Below are 19,038 nucleotides of genomic sequence, written 5' to 3'. Positions count from 1 at the left end.
CTTTATGTGTTTACAAAACAAAATGTAATCAAATAAACACCTCCCCCACCCCCGCCAGCCGCTTTGGGGTACCAGTTCTCGCCAGTCCTGGACCCCTCCACTCCCCCCCCACTCCCGCCCCAGGGCCCGCGGCGAGCTGCTGGTCTCCCAGCGGAGCAGGGTGCCACTCCCCCCTACCCCCAAGGTTCTGCGCCCCGCGCCACCCTGCGCGCGCCCGGACCCCAGACACTGGGCACGTGCCGCGGCGCTGGAGCTGCGGGGGGCGGCCGGGGAGACCCCCGAGGAGTGCGCAGCGAGGCGGCTTCCCCGGACGCCCCACCCACCGCTTCCCGGCGCTGCCCGCGACCCTCCAAGGCCGCCAGCCCCCGGCCGCAAGGCTGCGCCCCGGGCCCGCCCGGCGCCCCCTCCCCGCCAGCCGGCTCGCAGCAGCCGGGCGGCCGGCCCTGCCCCTGCCCACCCCCAGCCCAGCCCGGGCGCGCCGCACTGGGCATGCTCCGTAGCCTGGGCAGGTTGGGGCTGCGAGGCGACAGCTCGGGCTCTGGAGCCGGGAAGCGAACGGGGAGGGAGACTCGGGGTTGGGGCGGAGGGAGCGGCCGGCCACGAAGGGGGCAGCGGGACCCGGGGCCGGGGACACGCCGAGCCCCGCGGGCGGGCGGGCGGAGCGGGCCGGCGCTGCTCCGCGGCTTCGGCGAGGAGCGCCCGCGGAGACCCCCCGCCCTCGGCAGAGGTGAGGATCGCGCGCGGGGAGGCGGGGGGCGGGCGGGGGCCGGCGGGACAGGACGCGCCGGGAGGGGGCTCGGCGGCCGACTCTCGGGGGGTGGGGAGGGGGCTGGTGGCGCGGGGAGCAGTAAGTGAGCCGCACCGCAAACAAGATCTCACACACACACATGCACACACACACACACGCGCGCACACACGCGCGCGCACACATTGGGTCTCCAGGCGGCGGCCGTGGCCGCATCCCCGGCAGCAGCTCCGGGCAAAGTGACAGGTAGGAGAAGGCATTTCGGGTCCCGCCCGAGGATGCTCCCGCCCGCCCGGCCCGCTGGGTTTGTTTGCTCCCGGCGGGTGCGTCCCGGACGCGTGCGCGCGCACCCGGATGCCCTGCCGGGGAGCCGGTGCAGGTGCGGGGTGCGAGGCGCCGCGCGCGCGGGAGGCAGGGGTCCACGCGCCCACCCCCTCCTCTATAATCGTCGCCCACTGGGTTTCCTCAGACTCTGTCCAGACGTTCACCGCTTCTGGCTAGAAATAGCTCGGCTCGACGTGTATATGATTATTTTGGTTGGAAATAGTTGGCACCGTGCAAAGCATGTAAATGTGTATGCATGTGGATCTTCTTACCTCTTCTGGGGAGGTAATAGAAATGATTGACCATTTCCACTTAACACTGACAGGCCAGCACTCGGTGGGGGGCAGTGTTTGGGCCTCCTAAAAACATATAAATGATGGAGATTAAAGGTTGTCTTATTTTCAGAATTTTAAAGTTGCCTTTTCCTTAACTAATTAGACCCTGTCTATATAGTACAGTACTTCTGGCTGTAGACTTTGTAGGCAGTACCGAAGTATGGAAATATGGAAGTCACCAATTTATAGTTGTTTCTAAGTGCACCTTTATCTAGAATCATAAAACTCTCATAAAGTAGCATTTTTCTAGAGAAAATATAAATGCCCATTATATTTTCAAACTTAAGCATGTATTTGAGAGATAACTTCCTACTCTTTTTTTAACTCGTGTAGCGAGTCTGTTATAAACACAGGTGTTTAAAATTTAATTTCGGTCAAAGCATTAATGGAAGGTCGCCTTTTTTTTTTTTTTAACCATAAATGTGATACAGGGTGATCTATAAATTAAGTCATGAGTGTGTGGGAGATAGCTGTTTAATAATTCTGTTTGGTTGGCAATAATGTCATTCAAACATAGGCAGCCCTGTAATATCTAAAATTGAATCGAGTTTCCTTTTTAAAGGGAAATCAGATTCATAAAGTAAACATGACCAGGAAAAGCAACTGGTGACTTCACCCGGGCCATCTATGAGGAGGTTAAAAAAGTGTCTAAGGAACTGTGTTCCTTGGGAAAAACTCTGTGTTTGTGTGTAAAATTTAACTTTATCTTTTAGTTTTTTCAGGACTCTTGGTTTCAAAAATATGTGGTTGAGCTGAGAACCTAATGTTGTGCACTCTTCAAACTTCAGTGGCCTAAGTTATAGAACCATGCAAAAGCACAGAAATCTAGCTGGGTAGGGGTGTGTAGTTTAATCTGCCATTATCCATGTTATGTAATCTAGAATGCTGTTTTTCATAAGACAGTCTTGCATAGTTTTCAGCTGGTGTTTTAATCTATTATGTCATCTTCCTTTTGAACTGTAGAAGTTTAATAAATGATTGCCATCTTGGGAGAACACCTGTTTTCATAGAAATTCACTTCTTAAATGGAAGAGCATTTTTTATTGGCATTTTTATTTCAGGAGACTTTTGCTGCCACAGCTAGTAACCCTTTGCGTGTAACATATTATGGCATAGCTAAAGGTACCCTCTAGTAGATTACCGATTACACATCCCTCCCACTGTGATTACTCAACCATCTGAATTTCGTTTTGATTTAGCTTTGATGATATCACCACCCAGCTTTGAATTAATGGCTGTTGAAAATGCTATTCTAGAAGTAACTGTCAAAACAGAATTTCTAAGACTCCATTTGATTACTGGATACACATTTCTATCTGTCGGAATAATGCTACCTTTATTTTACAAATGCACACCCACACAGAAGCGCTTTGTTCTCAAATACTGTCTTCAGAGTTTTATATTTGTGTGCCTGAAAATGTGAATGATATTAAACTACTTCTGTGCCCCAGAATCTTGAGGTAGTGTATTTTCGCCTATGAGGGAGCGAAATACGGACGTTTAAAAAGTGGTAAGGGTTCCCAAAAAGCTTTTGCAGAAATGGACTTTAAAAAATCTGTATCACTTTGAGCGATTTCATCTCCAGCAGAGACCTAGCCAGTGCCTTTTGCCCTGCTATTTTATGTTTCCAACTGTCTTTGCCTTAATGCGCCCTGCTGATTTTGGCATCAGGGGCCAGTTATATTTATTAGGAATTGAGATGTGTTTGCCTAGTATCCCTACCCACCTTCAAAGTTAAAATTAAGGTAAAATTGCCTTTCAGTGTTGCTCTGTTGTTTTCCTTGAAGGGATCACATTGGCATGCTAATTTGTGAACAGATGTGATATAAGTGAGGCCAGCTTCTGGATGTTGTGTTGCGTTTCCATCCTCAAACTTTCAGATGTAGCCAGCAGACTCAAATATCACAATTAACTAATAACTTTTGTGGATTATTATTTTTTTAAATACGTTAGTCATTAGCTGCTGAGTTTATTTGATTTTTAAAATTTTAAAGTTTTGTATTGAGGATAAATTTTAGCTTTTTGTATCACAGCACTTAATATGTCATAGGAGAGAAAGTTTATGTATTTTTCCTCTTCTCCACAAGTGCCCCCAAATATTTTGGGGAAAGCAAAAATATTCTTTGAAACTTAAAATTATTTCGCAGATTGTGACCAAATTATCATTGTTTGTAAGGACCACTTGTAAAGTAAGGATGAAACAGCATGTTTATTAGCACTCGTGACCCAGGTTTTTAATAAACTGGCTATCACAGTAAGTCTTGTAAAACCAAGAACTTCTGCGTTTTATATGCAGAATGAGGTCAAGGACTAATGGAGCCGCTTTAATGATCACACTTGGTATTTCATGTCCAGACTGAAGTTTCTAAAATAGATGGTTTTCACCTCGTAATGTGAACTTGTAGGCCACACTAGTGTCTTCCAAAAAGACTCATCCGCCTCTCGAGAAATAAATACAGCTTTTCATTGCCGATGGTGGGCAGCAGTGACTTTCTGTGGTTTTGCTGGTGGTGTTCAGATGTTCACCGTGTCTGCAAGGACACTGCTTAGTTCTCAGTACTGTCCATTCTGTATCTTTCTACTCCCCTGCAATCGTCAGGAAATACAATAGCCTTGCGTAGGTCTTTCCTCCATTCCTTAGTATTTGTTTTTCTGTGTAATAGTTTCTCTTTTGATAAAGCCTTCCCCCTTAAAGTAGAAATACTTCCTCAAGGTATAGTATTGTTTATCTAGTTATACCTTAGAATGATTTGAAGGTCTAGCACATTCAAGAGGCTGTGATTCTTCAGCTAACCAAATAGAAAAATGGGTGGTTTACTTCACCGCAGTGGAAGTAGAGCGGGGTGATAATGCATCGCCGAGTAGATGACTGAGAAGTCTGCATTGCCCTCATCAGAATTAAGCCTGCTTTAAAAAAAAAAAAAAAATTAACCCAGAGTCACTTTTATTCTCAAGGCCGATTTCACTCAGTTGCAACAACCACCCCCAAATCCCACTTTGTAAAAGTCTGGCTGGAAGCTCATGCCTTTGGATGCTTTTCATATGCTCAAGGTGTAACCCAAGTTCATAGAAGAGGTGAAGGCACTAAAGCCCTACCTTCCAGATCTCAGCTGGGAGATCCTTCTGTGCAAGAGGATGAATGGTCAGCAGTTTTTATTTTTCTCTGCATGAACTCCATCTACTTTTTTTTTCTTTTTCTTTGAGGAATCAAAATAGTTGAAAGAGACGGAAATCAGAAGAAAGTGTTTCTCTGAACACCTCTCTAGCCTACCACCTATAAAACCTTCCTTGAGAAGGTCACATACAGTGTGAGGGCCCGGTAGCATTATCTTATCCCCTTGATTGGGAGTCTCCTTCATAGCTCTTCTCCCATGATCCCTTGGTGTGCTGAGGGTTGGGAAATTCTACCTCTAGCGACCATGCTACCCTTGGGCCAGGCAAGTCATTGCTTTAAGATACATTGCCCTCAAAGCATTCTTTTGCTCCTGAACAATTAAAAGGTGTTTTTATTTATTTATTTATTATTTTTTTTAAAGATTTTATTTATTTGACAGAGAGAGACACAGTGAGAGAGGGAACACAAGCAGGGGGAGTGGGAGAGGGAGAAGCAGGCTCCCCGTGGAGCAGGGAGCCCGATGTGGGGCTCGATCCCAGGACCCTGAGGATCATGATCTGAGCTGAAGGCAGACGCTTAACGACTAAGCCACCCAGGCGCCCCTAAAGGGTGTTTTTAGCTCCCTGACATGACTGAAGTAGCCACCTCTTTAGAACAAGAGGAAGAAAGTAACTTGAAGTCATTAGTTATAAGCAGCTCATCCAGCGAAAAGAGACAACAGACCATTAGATTTATACTTGACATCTCATGCTCTCCTCCAGAACAAGAGTCCTTCATCTCGGGTCCACCCTATAATGGTCTGAGGATGGGATTTGGTGGGTCCATGAATATAGCTGGCAAATGAATTATGTCTTTATTTGCATTTACTTCCAAATAACAATTAGGCTAAGTGTTATTGTCACTCTGGATCTTGGCATTTAATGGCTTGAAAAAGAAACACATGCATTACTAAGTATGTCCAGATTTAAAAAAAAATTATTTTGATAAGTATATTCCAATATAATTGGTTTCCTTTGTGCTTAACTTTATACATTTAAAAATATTACCCTCATAAGGGTCTTCGTGTTTCACCAGATTTGGCGGAGGGTGGGGTCTATGACCCACTGAAGGTAAAGGACAACTGCTCTAGGAAAACTGTCTTAGAGGCAGCTGGGGCCTAAGTGGAGGGTTGCACCGTGGGTTTGCTTTCAGCAGGTGCAAATTTACTAAGACCCTCAGGTGTTGGACTCAGGCAGACCTGAGTTTGAATCTCAACTATGTCATGTATTAGCTGTGTGACCCTGGGCATCTACCCAGTTGCCCATCTGTAAAATGAGGAGAATAACCCCATAGAGCAAAAGTGCACAGCACACTGTACTGTGCCTGATGCTGGATATTTTGTTTCTATTGCTGTTGCTACATCTGCTCTTAGTCCTTCTCCTAATACTGCTAGTATTACTGCCCACCCTCTCCTTCTGCCTCTGTAGGGGCAGATGCCATTGACCTATCCATACAAAGTAGGCTGAGTCAATTCCTATAACACTTGTAACAGGGGGTCCCTGGGTGGCTCAGTCGGTTAAGTGTCTGCCTTCAGCTCAGGTCATGATCTCAGGGTCCTGGGATCAAGCCCAGCAACAGGCTCCCTGCTCAGCAGGGAGTCTGCTTCTGCCTCTCCCTTTACCCCCCCACCTGCTCATGTGCACACACTCTCTTTCTCTCTCTCAAATAAATAAAATATTTTATAAAAAAGAAATTGTAACAAGGGATACTGGCTCTGCCTCCCTGCAAGTACAAAAAGTTCTGGTCACCTTTTAGGGCTGTTGGGAAGTTCCAGATCATCCCCTGGACTTGCCTAACCCTGTGACTGCAGTTGGACCAGGGGATCTAACATTAACTCAGCCCCAATTGCCTCAAATTCTGAGACTGCGGGGCTGCAAACTATGCTCAGTGAGCCAGATGCTATCCCTAGGGCATCTGTGTCTCCCACCAGTTTTTTTTTTTTTTTTTTTTTTAAGATTTTATTTATTTGACAGAGAGAGACTCAGCGGGAAAGGGAACACAAGCGGGGGGAGTGGGAGAGGGAGAAGCAGGCTTCCCGCGGAGCAGGGAGCCCGATGCAGGGCTTGATCCCACGACCCTGGGATCATGACCTGAGCCGAAGGCAGACACTTAACGACTGAGCCACCCAGGCGCCCTCCCACCAGGCTTTTTAAAAAAGACCACAGGGGCGCCTGGGTGGCTCAGTCGTTAAGTGTCTGCCTTGGTGGCTCAGGTCATGATCCCAGGGTCTTGGGTTCAAGCGCGGCATCGGGCTCCTTGCTCCGCGGGGAGGCTGCTTCTCCCTCTCCCTGCTGCTCCCCCTGCTTGTGCCTTCTCTCTCTCTCTCTCAAATAAATAAATAAAATCTTAAAAAAAAAACCAAAAAAACAAAACCATCGTAAGCCACGTAGGCCTGGGAGGAGCGGGGCGTCCGCTAGAATGATTTGGAGATCTCTGGTGTTTCGGAGGCTTGGTGGTTCCTGCCTTCCCGCAGCGAGCTTCAGTGGCTCCACATCACAAAGGAAGAGAACCTAAGTCACAACACCACACACGTTTGTCGAGCGAAGGAAGTGTGCCGCGTCATCAAATCCTTTCCTTGGTGGTTACTCATAGCTCTCCACTTTACACCTGGGGAAACTGAGGCTGGGAAAGGTGAAGTTGCTTCAGGGAGTTAAATTTAGAGGAGGGATGGTGGACGGACGCCACAACTCCAACTTCTCAACACTGCCCTGTGTTACCTGCCGCCGAGGTACAGGCTGCCGAAAGGTTTGCTGCAGTAAAAAGTCTTGTGACCGTTATTTCAAGTGATTGGGCTGAGATCTGACAGAGAAGGTTCTGGCAACCCTGCTGGGAACGGGCAACTGAAGTAGGAAGTTGAGCATCGAGCCACACGTCCTCATTTAACCCTGCACGCCTTTGTTTCCGCAGGTGCATGGGCCAGAAGTCTGAGAGAGGGAGATTACTAAGGGCTACTCTGGGGTAGCCTAAAAAGGAATCTTAGTGTTCTGCAGGGCCGGCTTTTACCGGGTGAGGTGCCTCAAGGGTTCCCTCAGGGTGTGGCACTCTGATTTTTCTGAGGGCAAGGTAAGCAACGAGCCGCTGCCCAGGTGTTAGAGACCTGAGGGAGTGGTGGGGGGTGGCGCAGGGCTGACACATGTCCGCCGGGCAGGCATCGGGCACAGGGTCGCCTGCGCCTCTACAGTTTTAAGGGAAGCCTGAAATCCGGATTTATTTTTAAGTGTGAGATCTCATTTGAAAATGGTTTAGAAATCAATTAAAATAAAAACAAACATGCCAGCCCCTGGGCTGGCCAAACAAAACCCGTGTGTGGAAGGAATTTGGCCCCTCAGCTCCCATTTTGAGCCTTTTGTCAACTGTGCTCGGAAATACTATGTACTAGAAATTGCCAGAACTGTAGCTTCATCTTGAAGGAAGCACGGCATCCTTTTTATTCAGGCGTGGGTTTTTTTTTTTTTTTTCCTGTTAAATTTCTTAGAAAGTCTGCTATGGTCATTTATGTCTAGTGGACATAGACTTTAGGTTCTGAATTTCTGCCTGTTTTTCTTCTCCCTCATTTTTCTAAGATGTTAGCAAATATACAAAGTTGAGGGAGGCAAGACATGGTTTTCCCCCCTATTTCATGGTGCTCCTTTAAATAAGAACACCTAAGTATGGAGAAATGGGTGCCTTCGTTTATGGGGATATGGAGGTTCTTTTGTGTACCTCACTGTCTTGAACTCTAACCAGTCCAAAATATTCTCACTGCTACATGGTAGTTGCCATATTTGTCCTGGACATACAGAATGTAGATCTGTTTCTGCAGGTTGGTCTTTAAAGGTGCAATCTACTTAACAGCCCTCATTTTCCTTTTGGTTCTTAAATGAGTGATCACAAGTGACCAAATGAGAGTGAAGTCCCTTTGAGGTGGGTTTCTCTCATATCTGCTGATGCACTGTCATTGGACAAATCACTAAACCCCCTCTAGAACTCCTTTTTGTTTTTTAAAGATTTTTATTTATTTATTTGACAGAGAGAGAGAAAGTGAGAGAGAGAGTGAGAGCACGAGGAGCACAAGCAGGGGGAGTGGAAGGCAGAGGGAGAAGCAGGCTCCCCACTGAGCAGGGAGCCCAAAGCCGGACTCGATCCCAGGACCCTGAGATCATGACCTGAGCCGATCGCAAACGCTTAACCGACTGAGCCACAGGCACCCCTAGAATTTGTGTTAATTTTTTGTTTTCATTGGTTTTTAAAATGTTGTATATGATACATCCAAATGATAATACAGAAATATACAAACAAAATGTAAAATACTCTTATTCTCCTGCACCCATCCCCAAATATGACCATTGGGCAACAGCTTAGAGTGCCTCTTTCCACTTCCTTTTTTGTGCATTTACATGTATAAGTATATATACGTGTCTTTTTTTATTACATAAACAGGATTATTCTGTATATATTTTTCTTTGATTTGCTTTTGTTCACTTAAGGTATGTCATCGAGCTCTTTCCATATCAGTGCGGTGGTTATCTTTTGAAACTTTGGTACTATGGGTACCATATTTTATTTAACCATTCACCTATTTTCAGTGTTGCACCCTGAAAGATTAGAGATCTTTGTACATAGGTCTTTGTGCACCTGTGTGAGATTTTCTTGTAGCTAAATTCCTAGAAATAGAAATAATTGGTCAAAAGGTTATGCACATTTTCCATTTTGAGAGAGCACTGCCAAATTGCCTTTAAGAAAGGCCTCCAAGGAATTTCTATCTCGTGGAACCTCAAATTATGAACATATCCTCTAATTGAAGCATGCCCCACATTGTTACATTGTTTCACTAATTCAGTCGGATTTCAGTTATATACAGTGTACCAGGAAATGATTGAGAAATAGTCTATGTCCTTATTTTTTTTTTTTTTAAGATTTTATGTATTCATTTGACAGAGAGAGACACAGCGAGGGAGGAACAGAAGCAGGGGGAGTGGGAGAGGGAGAAGCAGGCTTCCCGGGGAGCAGGGAGCCCGATGCGGGGTTCGATCCCAGGACCCCGGGATCATGACCTGAGCCGAAGGTAGACGTTTAACAACTGAGCCACCCAGATGCCCCTAAGTGTTGTATTTTTTTTTGTAAAAGATTTTATTTATTTATTTGACAGAGAGAGACACAGCGACAGCTGGAACACAAGCAGGGGGAGTGGGAGAGGGAGAAGCTGGCTTCCCGCTGAGCAGGGAGCCCGACGCGGGGCTCGATCCCAGGACCTTGGGACCATGACCTGAGCCGAAGGCAGACGCTTAACGACTGAGCCACCCAGGCGCCCCCCTAAGTGTTGTATTTTTAAGAAATTTAAGGACAGGGGCACCTGGGTGGCTCAGTCGTTAAGCGTCTGCCTTCGGCTCAGGTCATGGTCCCAAGGTCCTGGGATCGAGCCCCGCGTCGGGCTCCCTGCTCAGCGGGAAGCCAGCTTCTCCCTCTCCCACTCCCCCTGCTTGTGTTCCAGCTGTCGCTGTGTCTCTCTCTGTCAAATAAATAAATAAAATCTTTTACAAAAAATAATACACTTAATCAAAAGGAATTTCTCAGTTAAGAGGCCAGTTTAAAAACTCTTTAGTAAAAAGATATCTTGCAGACTCAGAATTCAAAGTCTGTATTCTGATCGGTTTGGTTACCTGTGAAATTGTAGATCACTCACAGCAGGGACAGGTCATAAGCACCCTCGAATATATGGTCAAAGAAGTAAGGGACTGCACAGCCAACAGAGGTTGATTTTGATCTGGGAAAATGAAGTTAATTTCATTGCTAAAAATTCTGTCCAGGTGTATTTATAGCTTTCAACTTTCAAATACTTACTTAAGAATCTCATTTACTTTCCACTTAGAGAATTATAAGGTTCAGAGATAATGCTATTTTATTGACTTTTACTATTTAATAGATACCTGAAGATAATTTCCATAATATTTAGAAATGATATATAGACGAAGGGCTATGTACATTAGAAACTCCTCTTTATTTTCATTTTGAGAGATATTGGGAAAAATACAGAAAATCTAGGTCAGCGACTCCCAACTTTTTCCAGAACTCACAACTTCAGTAACTGTAGTTGTTACCAATAATATGAAATGAATTATTAGTACTTTTTAGAATTTTGGGCCATCCCTTGAAAGACTTGGAATCACCTTAAAGTGTCACAGTATCAGGTTTAATAATCTTGATATGGATAAAGAGTAGGAAAATGAGACGTTTCTGTTTTCAAAGATGGTTATGGTTCTTTCATGTTTCTCCAGATCCCCGTTTCTGAGAAGAATTCTGGTTAGGTTTGGCAATGACATTCAGATTCTGATTGTATGCCTTCTGCATGTTTATTTTTACAGCATGCTGAATTGTAGAAATATGGTAGGATTCAGTTCTATTTCTTTGGCATTGAAACCTTGCTATTCAAGAAAATGTGTACTAGGTTTTTGCTCGTGGAAATGTTACGACGATTTACAGTTTACAGACAATTTCCTTCGATAGTGTCTGGGAGAGCCACAGTGGAGGGCTTCACCTGGTCACTCTTTAACCCTGTGTCATTCAGGGCCTACCAAGGAACATATGGCATGTGGAAACTAAGTCCTCTGTGGAAGGTTTAATAAAGGGACCCTTTGGAAGGTTTGGGCAGGTGTAGGGAACACAACCAGGTGGGTGCTGCAGAAAGACTTAGCATCGATGGGGAGCTGTTCTTGCTCTGAGGGGAGGCGCAAGAAGGCTATCTGGCAAGAGCTGTGTCCTTTTGTGGGGGGGACACAGTCAACTTGTTACGTGACTGAAGGGAGACAGTGGGGGAATAAATATGCCTACCTCACTCTTCCCGTGCCCCCTGAACTTCTGGCTGGTATCGTCCATTAGCTGAATCCATGCAGAAGCCAGAGGGCTTAGGAAAGGAGGCAAGGCTAGAGAAGCACGGCAAATGGGTTTGGGGAGGCAAATGACAGACGCTACCCACCTGCCATCCAGAGCAGAGGTGTCAGAGGTCAGGGCAGGGTGGAAAGCCTGGTTTGGGGGACAAAGAAGAGAAAATAGCTACAGTGATAATTAGACAATTAAATTCAAATTGAAGGCAGGAATGTTTTAGACCACCACATGGCTGGTATCAGTATGATTTGTGGTGGGCCCATAGAGAAACTTTTTTTTTTCCCCCCAAAAAAATTGTTGGTTCATTTGAAATGGATTGTGTTTCTTGGGATATGCATAGAATGGGAAACTTGATGTGTTTATCTGAAGATCCCAAAGTGTAGGCCCTGGACAGCTGAGATAGAAGAGATTCATAAAGTCTGTCAATATGGAGTTGGATACCTAAGATATAATTCCTTCACTTTTAATATTTTATGAAAATATTTTATTTAAAATGTCAGGTACCTAGGGGAAGAGACTAGGAGGAAATTAAGGTTATTAGCAGTAATTTTCCTTCAAAGAAGTCAATTTAACGGAATCATTAGCATCACTGAATGGAAATGAACAAGCTTTATTTTCCCATTTGTTCAACATGGCAGGAAGACTCGGAGATTTTGGGCTCCTTTATTTTCTCATTTTTGTGGCCGTGTTGTTTGAAAAGATGAAAAGACTGCTCTGTTTGGTTTGTGTACTTGTTTTGAATGAACAAGCAGTGAAACTTGATTAGAATCATGAAAATCATACTGCTGAAAGGAATATCAGAGTTCATCTCTTCTTACGTCCAAGTGTTATGGTGTAAGAAACTAAGGCATTAGCTCTTAGTGTTTGCTGCTGTGCAAATCCCCTGAGTTGGTGACTCTGAGGAGGTCATATCACTTTGCCAACCTGAAGGAGTTGCACTAGATTAGCTCATTTTTGCTATTCCCTTACAGACTCTGGAAGTCCCTGTTTGCAAGGGCTTGCTTGCCCAACCTATACAGTTTTCATATATGAGAGGCAGAGCTGTGACATCTGGTCTACCACCCAGACCTTAAAATGGTATTCTCTGGAGGTCTCTACATTGTTCATGACTCATCTCACTCTATGTACTTTCTGTACAAGATAACTCTTCCACTTCTCCCATTTTTATAACCTGTTTACTGATGACTCCTATATCCCTGACCTCTTGTCTGAGCTCCACTTACATCCTGTTGTCTGCTGGGTAGCCTTACATTCAAGTCCTATGGATACTCTCAGATCGGTGCGTCCAAAAGAGAAGTCCTCAACTTCACTCCAAATCCATGTCTCATCCTCGGTTCTAAGTCTTCGTGAAACAAGCCACTGATCTGTTGAGTCTACCGAATGAATATCTTGCATTTCTGTCTGCTCCTGTCCATTCCTGTAGCCACCGCCTAAGAGTTGTTCACAACATTCTGTGCCTTGATTTTTCCTCTGATGTTTCAATGAGCTTCCCTGTTGTTCTTTCTCATTCATTCCTCATTCATGTGTTCTACTGGCTCTTAAGTGAGTATCACGGTACTGTAACAGTAAGTGAGTTGCAGCTCTTGCCCTCAGGGGTTAACTGGAGGATGTAGATAAACAGCTACTTTATAAATTTATAAATTTACATCCCAGGGCACCTGGTGATTCCTGGTTTCAGCTCCGGTCATGATCTCAGGGTTGTGGGATCGAGCCCTGAGTCCAGCTCTGTACTCAGTGCTGAGTCGGCTTGGCCCCTCCCCCTGCTTGCTCGCACGCACTCTCTTTAAATAAATAAAATCTTAAAAAAAATGAATTTACATTGCTGCCGCTTTACTCCATTCTCCTTACTCAGCTGAAGTAATTTGCACAAAACAAATCTTTTTATAGCATTACCTCTAAAATGCTTCAACAGCTCTCTATTGCTTTCAGGACTTAATTCTGTTTCCCTAATTTGCCAAATACAAGCCATTCCACGACTGGACCGCAACAGTGAAGTTTTAATGCTTTTATTTGCGTCACCTATTTTAAGCTATATTAAAGTTCCAAGAACATAAGGTCCGTGGCCTCAGTGCCTTTGCTGACTTCGCACCCAACCCCCTCCTGCACCTGGCTGAATCCTACAGGCCTTTACACATCCCCCGCAGCTGTCCTCTTCCCTGCAAAGCCCGCCTAGATTTCAACTCCAGATTGGATGCCCCACCTCAGTCCTCCGGTTGCATGGTTTGCACATTTTAGCCACGGCATGACTTCCTTGGGGAAGGGAAGAATCTGGTGCATATAAGAAGACTAAATCAATGTCTCTTAAATGATTGAATAACTAAATGCCATGATCACAGAGTCTGCAGATTGGGCAAATTAGGGAAGCAATCTGATGAATAAGCAGAAGAGGTGCCATGTTAAATAAATTGAAACCATCTGCAGACTTACTACAGAGGGAAGAAGTATTTCATGATTATTTACACTGGCCTCTGAGAAGTAGCACAGTGATCAGTTTGGAAAGATGATCAGTAATCTGAAAACTCTACGTTCATTAATTCTGCTAACAGAAGTTCTGATATGAATTAATAGTATACCAGAACCAGAGGAGACATTTCCCTGAAGATGGTTTTATCGTTTATTCCTGCTAGGCACGCTCTCACATTGTTTTTTCTACTTTACGAGTTAGATTTTAATCAAGTTATGCTTATTTTTCTTACAGTGTGTTAGATCTCCAAATCAGAGAAGCTTTTGTAAATTTCAAACTTGGCTAGAAATTCACAGGAAAAAAGCATTGATTTAATCAGATTACTTTTATTAAGTGGGACTCTAGGTAATCTAAAATGCTTTGTATTTATTTTCTTGTAGCATTTTCTTCTCAAAATGGCTTGTGAATATTATCAGTGCCAGAGAGAGAGAGAGAGAGGGAGGGTGAGCAGGAGAGCTATTAATTAATTGAAGGAAAATACTCTGCTGAATGTTGTTTTATTTAAGAGAGCATCTTTTGTAGTTCCAAATCAGGAGTTCCCAAGTTATTCGTGATGTCAGTTTGAATCATATGAAAATAGTGGCTCTGACGTTCTTAACCGTGCTGCCCTCCCCACCAAGCTTGGGGTGCCAGTTGTCTTTGGAGGTTTCTTCTTTATAATTGGCATCTTTTTGATTTAGCAAATTTCTTTAATTTTGTGTTGAAAAAGTGCTGGTTAAGTATGTTAATTATTAGATATATCATTCACATTTGAATGGGGACAGCAGGATTGCTGTATAGTTATTTGCAGCTGCTGAGAAAAGATTTCGCAACAGCACTTTGAAAATACAGAGAGGGAATATTTCCTTTTATTTAGCCTTTTTGGACCTGTGAGGCCCTCTGAGAACCTTAAGACTGGCCTCATTCTGTCCATTTTTCATTCCCTTTGAAAGAATTTCAAAGTAAGTTAAAAGTTCCTCTCCCGTCTGTCAGAAGTAACATACAGAGATTTCTTGCACAGCTACCAGAGAGAAAGGAGGGACTTTGAAAGTGCAGATGATTTGGGTATTAATACCTCTCGTGAAAGCAACTGAGCTTGAAGCAGCTCTTCCACCCCTTCTATTACATGGTAATTTTCATTTTCTCAGCTTGAATTGATAGATGTGGCAGCCCACCAGGTTTTACATCAAGGAGGAATCCACTCCTTGATTAAGAGCAACAAATGCAGTTTAAAAACCTTCTGGAAATGTTGCACTTTTTACCGAACCCGGGCTCTCCCGGCTTTGTTGGAGAGGTGAAGGCATGCGTTACCTGAACGATATACCTCACAGCTAAACAGGGACTGTGATCTAGAATGTCTCAGGAAAAATTGCTGAAAGCAGCTGTTTGATTGCAGAAGGGGTATGATGCAAGGAACAGGGTGCTAGTGAATCAGTGCTTTCTACCCTCCCATAAGGTGTAAGACCATCAGAAGCAGCATGCGTGCACGCACACACACACACACACACACACACACGCAAGCACAGTTAGAGACTCTAGGCTCTCAGGCCATGCCATGGACTGGGATATGTCAGAAGGCCCCCTGTAAAGAAATGGAGTCACTTCTTTGATAGTTTTGAGTCATTACCAGGTGGCTCTGTGATACTCATAATGTTGTGATTTCCCAGGACACTTTAAGCCCAGGCCCCAACTCCAGCATCCTTTAGGCTTAGGCAGTGTGCCCTGGGCCTGACAAATGAATGCAACCCTATTTAATTCTCTCAGTGATTCTGCAGCTTAGGTGTAATTACCACCTCTGAGAACTGAGTGATTAAAGCATTTGCTCAAGGTCACGTGGTGGATCAGTGGTCCAGACAGGCCTCCAACTGAAGGCGACCTGCACCCATACAGTAACATCTGTGGTCAGCCACAACTGTGGGGGACACAGTTCTCCCCCCCCCACTTCCAGTCTGGTGGAACTGTGATTCTGGCTCAGGGTAGCAACGTGCCCACTTAAAAATACTGCCCTCCTTGGCCTCCTCTGCAGCCAGGACTGCTTACCCAGTTCTGGCCAGCAAGACATGGATGCACATCTTTGGGTGGGCTCTTCCTTCCTGATGTCTTCCTTTCCTTCCTGGAACTTGGACGCGATGGTTAGCCTTGCAGATGCCATCTTGTGGCTGTGACAGAGCACACACCAAGGGTGGCAAAATGGGAAGCAGAGGGTGTCGTTTCTTGATGACTTACTTGAGTGGCTTTAGCAGCTCTAAGCAACTTACCTATGAGTTTCTTGTTAACTGAGAAGAAGTGACTGATTAAGTTGCTTTGATGGGTGTTATAGACCAAATTGTGCCCCCCCCCCCAAAACTCATACATGGAAGCCCAAACCCCTGCTAACTCAGAATGTGACTATATTTGGAGACAAGGCCTTTGAAGAGGTAAGTTTAAAATGAGGCTATTCAGTTGGGACTTAATCCAATCTGACCGGTGTCCATATAAGAAGAGGCTATCAGGACGCGGGAGAGAAACCAGGGATGTGTGCGCACAGAGGAAAGGCCGTGTGAGGACACAGAGAAATGCAGACATCTTCACACCGAGGAGACTTTCCAGAAAACAGCCCCGTCGGCACCTTGATTTTGGACTGGCAGCCTCCAGAACGAGGAGAAGAAACATGTCTTGTTAAAGCCGCCCAGTCTGTGGTCGTTTCTGTGGCGGCCTGGCAGACTAGGACAGAGGGGTTCCCTTTACATGTAGCTGTTGGCAGTCCGACTGACAGAACAAAATAATTTCAATGATATATTAGTTCTACTATTTTTTTTATGAATGTTGTCCTCACAGCACTTGTGACATTGTGCTTTGTTTACTTCCACTGTCCTGCCCCTACACACACACACACGCGCGCGCGCACACACACACGCGCACACATGTACGCGTGCGCACACACATGCACACACACTCGCGCGCACACACACACGCTCTGAGCTTCAGTAGGCTGAGGTTGCCAATTTCTGTTTCCTCCTTCATAGCATAATATTTGCACATAGCAGGCATTTTATATTTGTTTGTAGAATAAATTATTGAAAAGAAGGTACAGTTGACCCTTGAGCAGCACAGGGGTTAGAAGTGCCAACTGCCTGAGCAGTCGAAAATGTGCATATAATTTTGGCTCCCCAGAAACTTTACTAATAGCCCGTTGTTGACCAGAAGCCTTACTGATAACACTGATAGCTGATGAAGACATATTTTATATGTTAGCATTATATACTGTATTCTTACACGAAAGTAAGCTAGAGAAAAGAATATGTTATTAAGGGAATCATAAGGAAGAGAAAATACATTTACAGTCCTGTACTGTATCTATTGAAAAAAATCCACACATAAGTGGACCTGTGCAGTTCAAACCTTTTTTGTTCAAGGGTCAGCTAACTGTACTTGACAATATTTAGGAAAATAGAATGGTTAGAGTAATGATAAAAAAAAACCTGTATGCTCTTTTTTCATTGCAAAATAATAATTTTGGGATTTGAGCATATATTCCTAATTTCAAAAGGTGCTTTTGGCTTAAATTGGTTTAGTTTGCAGGGGATTTGTTTTCCCTGAATTTTCACATCAATTTGTTTATAGGCAGGGATTTAGGTAAATCCTATATTGCCTCTAGTCAGTTCCTCTATTTTTTCTGTATGGGTTTAACATTCTTTAAGGAGTCTTAGAGTTGAAACATTTCATGTTAAATGAGCTTAAATCATTTCCCATAATTAGGAACTTGAATCACTGCCTAATTTACAATTTGATAAGTAATGTGTACTTATTGAATTTCACTGCTATCAATCTAAGTCCTGGAGTAAGTTTTTTTTAAAACAAAATAGAAAGGGTTTTGGTCCTCCTTTCTTTGCTTTTTAACTTCTAACTGACCTTTTAAGTAGTCAAGGAAATACTTTAATTTCTTTTTAGGTAGTTGGTGCTTTTCTAATATTCTTTTGTGTGAAGAATAAATTGTGTGGCCTTTCATGAGGTACAGTATAGTGTTGTGCTTGATTTGGTGCTTTTTAGACAGTATAGTGCTATGTTCTTAGTTAAACCAGACAGAAATTTGACAGCTGAGATATGATGTATTTTCTTTAGAATATTCTACCCAGAACCTGACCTAGGTACAATATTGAATGGGGTCAACGTAATAACATGTCTTGACTCCTTTTTGTATGTGCATGAAATTTCAATGACTACATGAACTCATCTGAATGTATTTGAACACACTAATTTTGAGCCCTTCAGCTCTTTCAAGCAATCGTAACTCATTCACATTATTTATTTTTTTAAAGATTTTATTTATTTATTTGACAGAGAGAGACAAAGTGAGAGAAGGAACACAAGCAGGGGGAGTGAGAGAGGGAAAAGCAGGCTTCCTGCTGAGCAGGGAGCCCAACACGGGGCTCAGTCCCAGGACCCTGGGATCATGACCTGGGCTGAAGGCAGCCGCTTAACGACTGAGCCACCTAGGCTCCCCTCATTCGCACTTTTTAAATTAGATTTGTGCAGTGGCTAACACACAGTAGGCTCTTTTTAAAGTATTTATTTATTTATTTGGCAGAGAGAGACAGTGAGAGAGGGAACACAAGCAGGGGGAGTGGGAGAGGGAGAAGCAGGTTTCCCACTGAGCAGGGAGCCCAATGCGGGGCTCAATCCCAGGACCCTGGGATCATGACCTGAGCTGAAAGCAGACAACTTAACAGTTGAGCCACCCAGGTGCCGTAACACACAGTAGGATCTTAAATGTGTCCTAAAATGAATTTGTAAAATCGGGACAATGATCATATGCTGTTATAATACTTCTCTTTCTTATTTCATGGTTTTGTATGTCCTATTTTGGATTTGTATGCACTCTGCTGTTTCTAAAATTGGTAGCTAAGCAATGCATTTTTTAACATTAATTATCAAGTTTTGTCTTACTCTTAAATTTCTTGTGGTTACATGGGGCAGCACAGTGAGCATCTATCTACCTTGCAGACACCCACTTTTCTGGGTTGAAAATATATTGACCTTGACTATAACCTTGACATTTAGGAGCATTGACTAGACTCTGACTACATAAAGCCCAGTGTGATGGTAAATGCCTGTTCCTATAATGTTCTCAATTACACAACAAAAAGAATCCAGAAAAGTTGTCAGGAAACTCGAACATTTTATATAGGGATTGGCC

The 19,038-nt window shown here is 44.2% G+C and overlaps 1 protein-coding gene across 6 annotated transcripts in view; it reads left to right on the top strand.

Annotated features, from left to right (window-relative positions):
- Nucleotides 1-627: 627 nt before the first annotated feature.
- PLCB4 (phospholipase C beta 4) overlaps nucleotides 628-19,038 on the top strand; it is a 407,599-nt gene continuing 389,188 nt past the window's right edge. For 3 of the 6 annotated variants that reach the window (XM_078056950.1, XM_078056949.1, XM_078056943.1), the window contains exon 1: nucleotides 628-727. The gene's annotated coding sequence lies outside the window, so the exon portion shown is untranslated. Of the gene's footprint in view, nucleotides 728-879; nucleotides 992-19,038 lie in introns of those variants that run through there. The other 3 variants (XM_078056945.1, XM_078056946.1, XM_078056948.1) reach the window with 3 other exon arrangements.

Source organism: Halichoerus grypus, chromosome 10, assembly GCF_964656455.1.
Source record: "Halichoerus grypus chromosome 10, mHalGry1.hap1.1, whole genome shotgun sequence".
Taxonomy (NCBI): domain Eukaryota; kingdom Metazoa; phylum Chordata; class Mammalia; order Carnivora; family Phocidae; genus Halichoerus; species Halichoerus grypus.
Note: the sequence above shows the minus strand (reverse complement) of the source record. Positions and strands in the feature narration are given on the sequence as shown.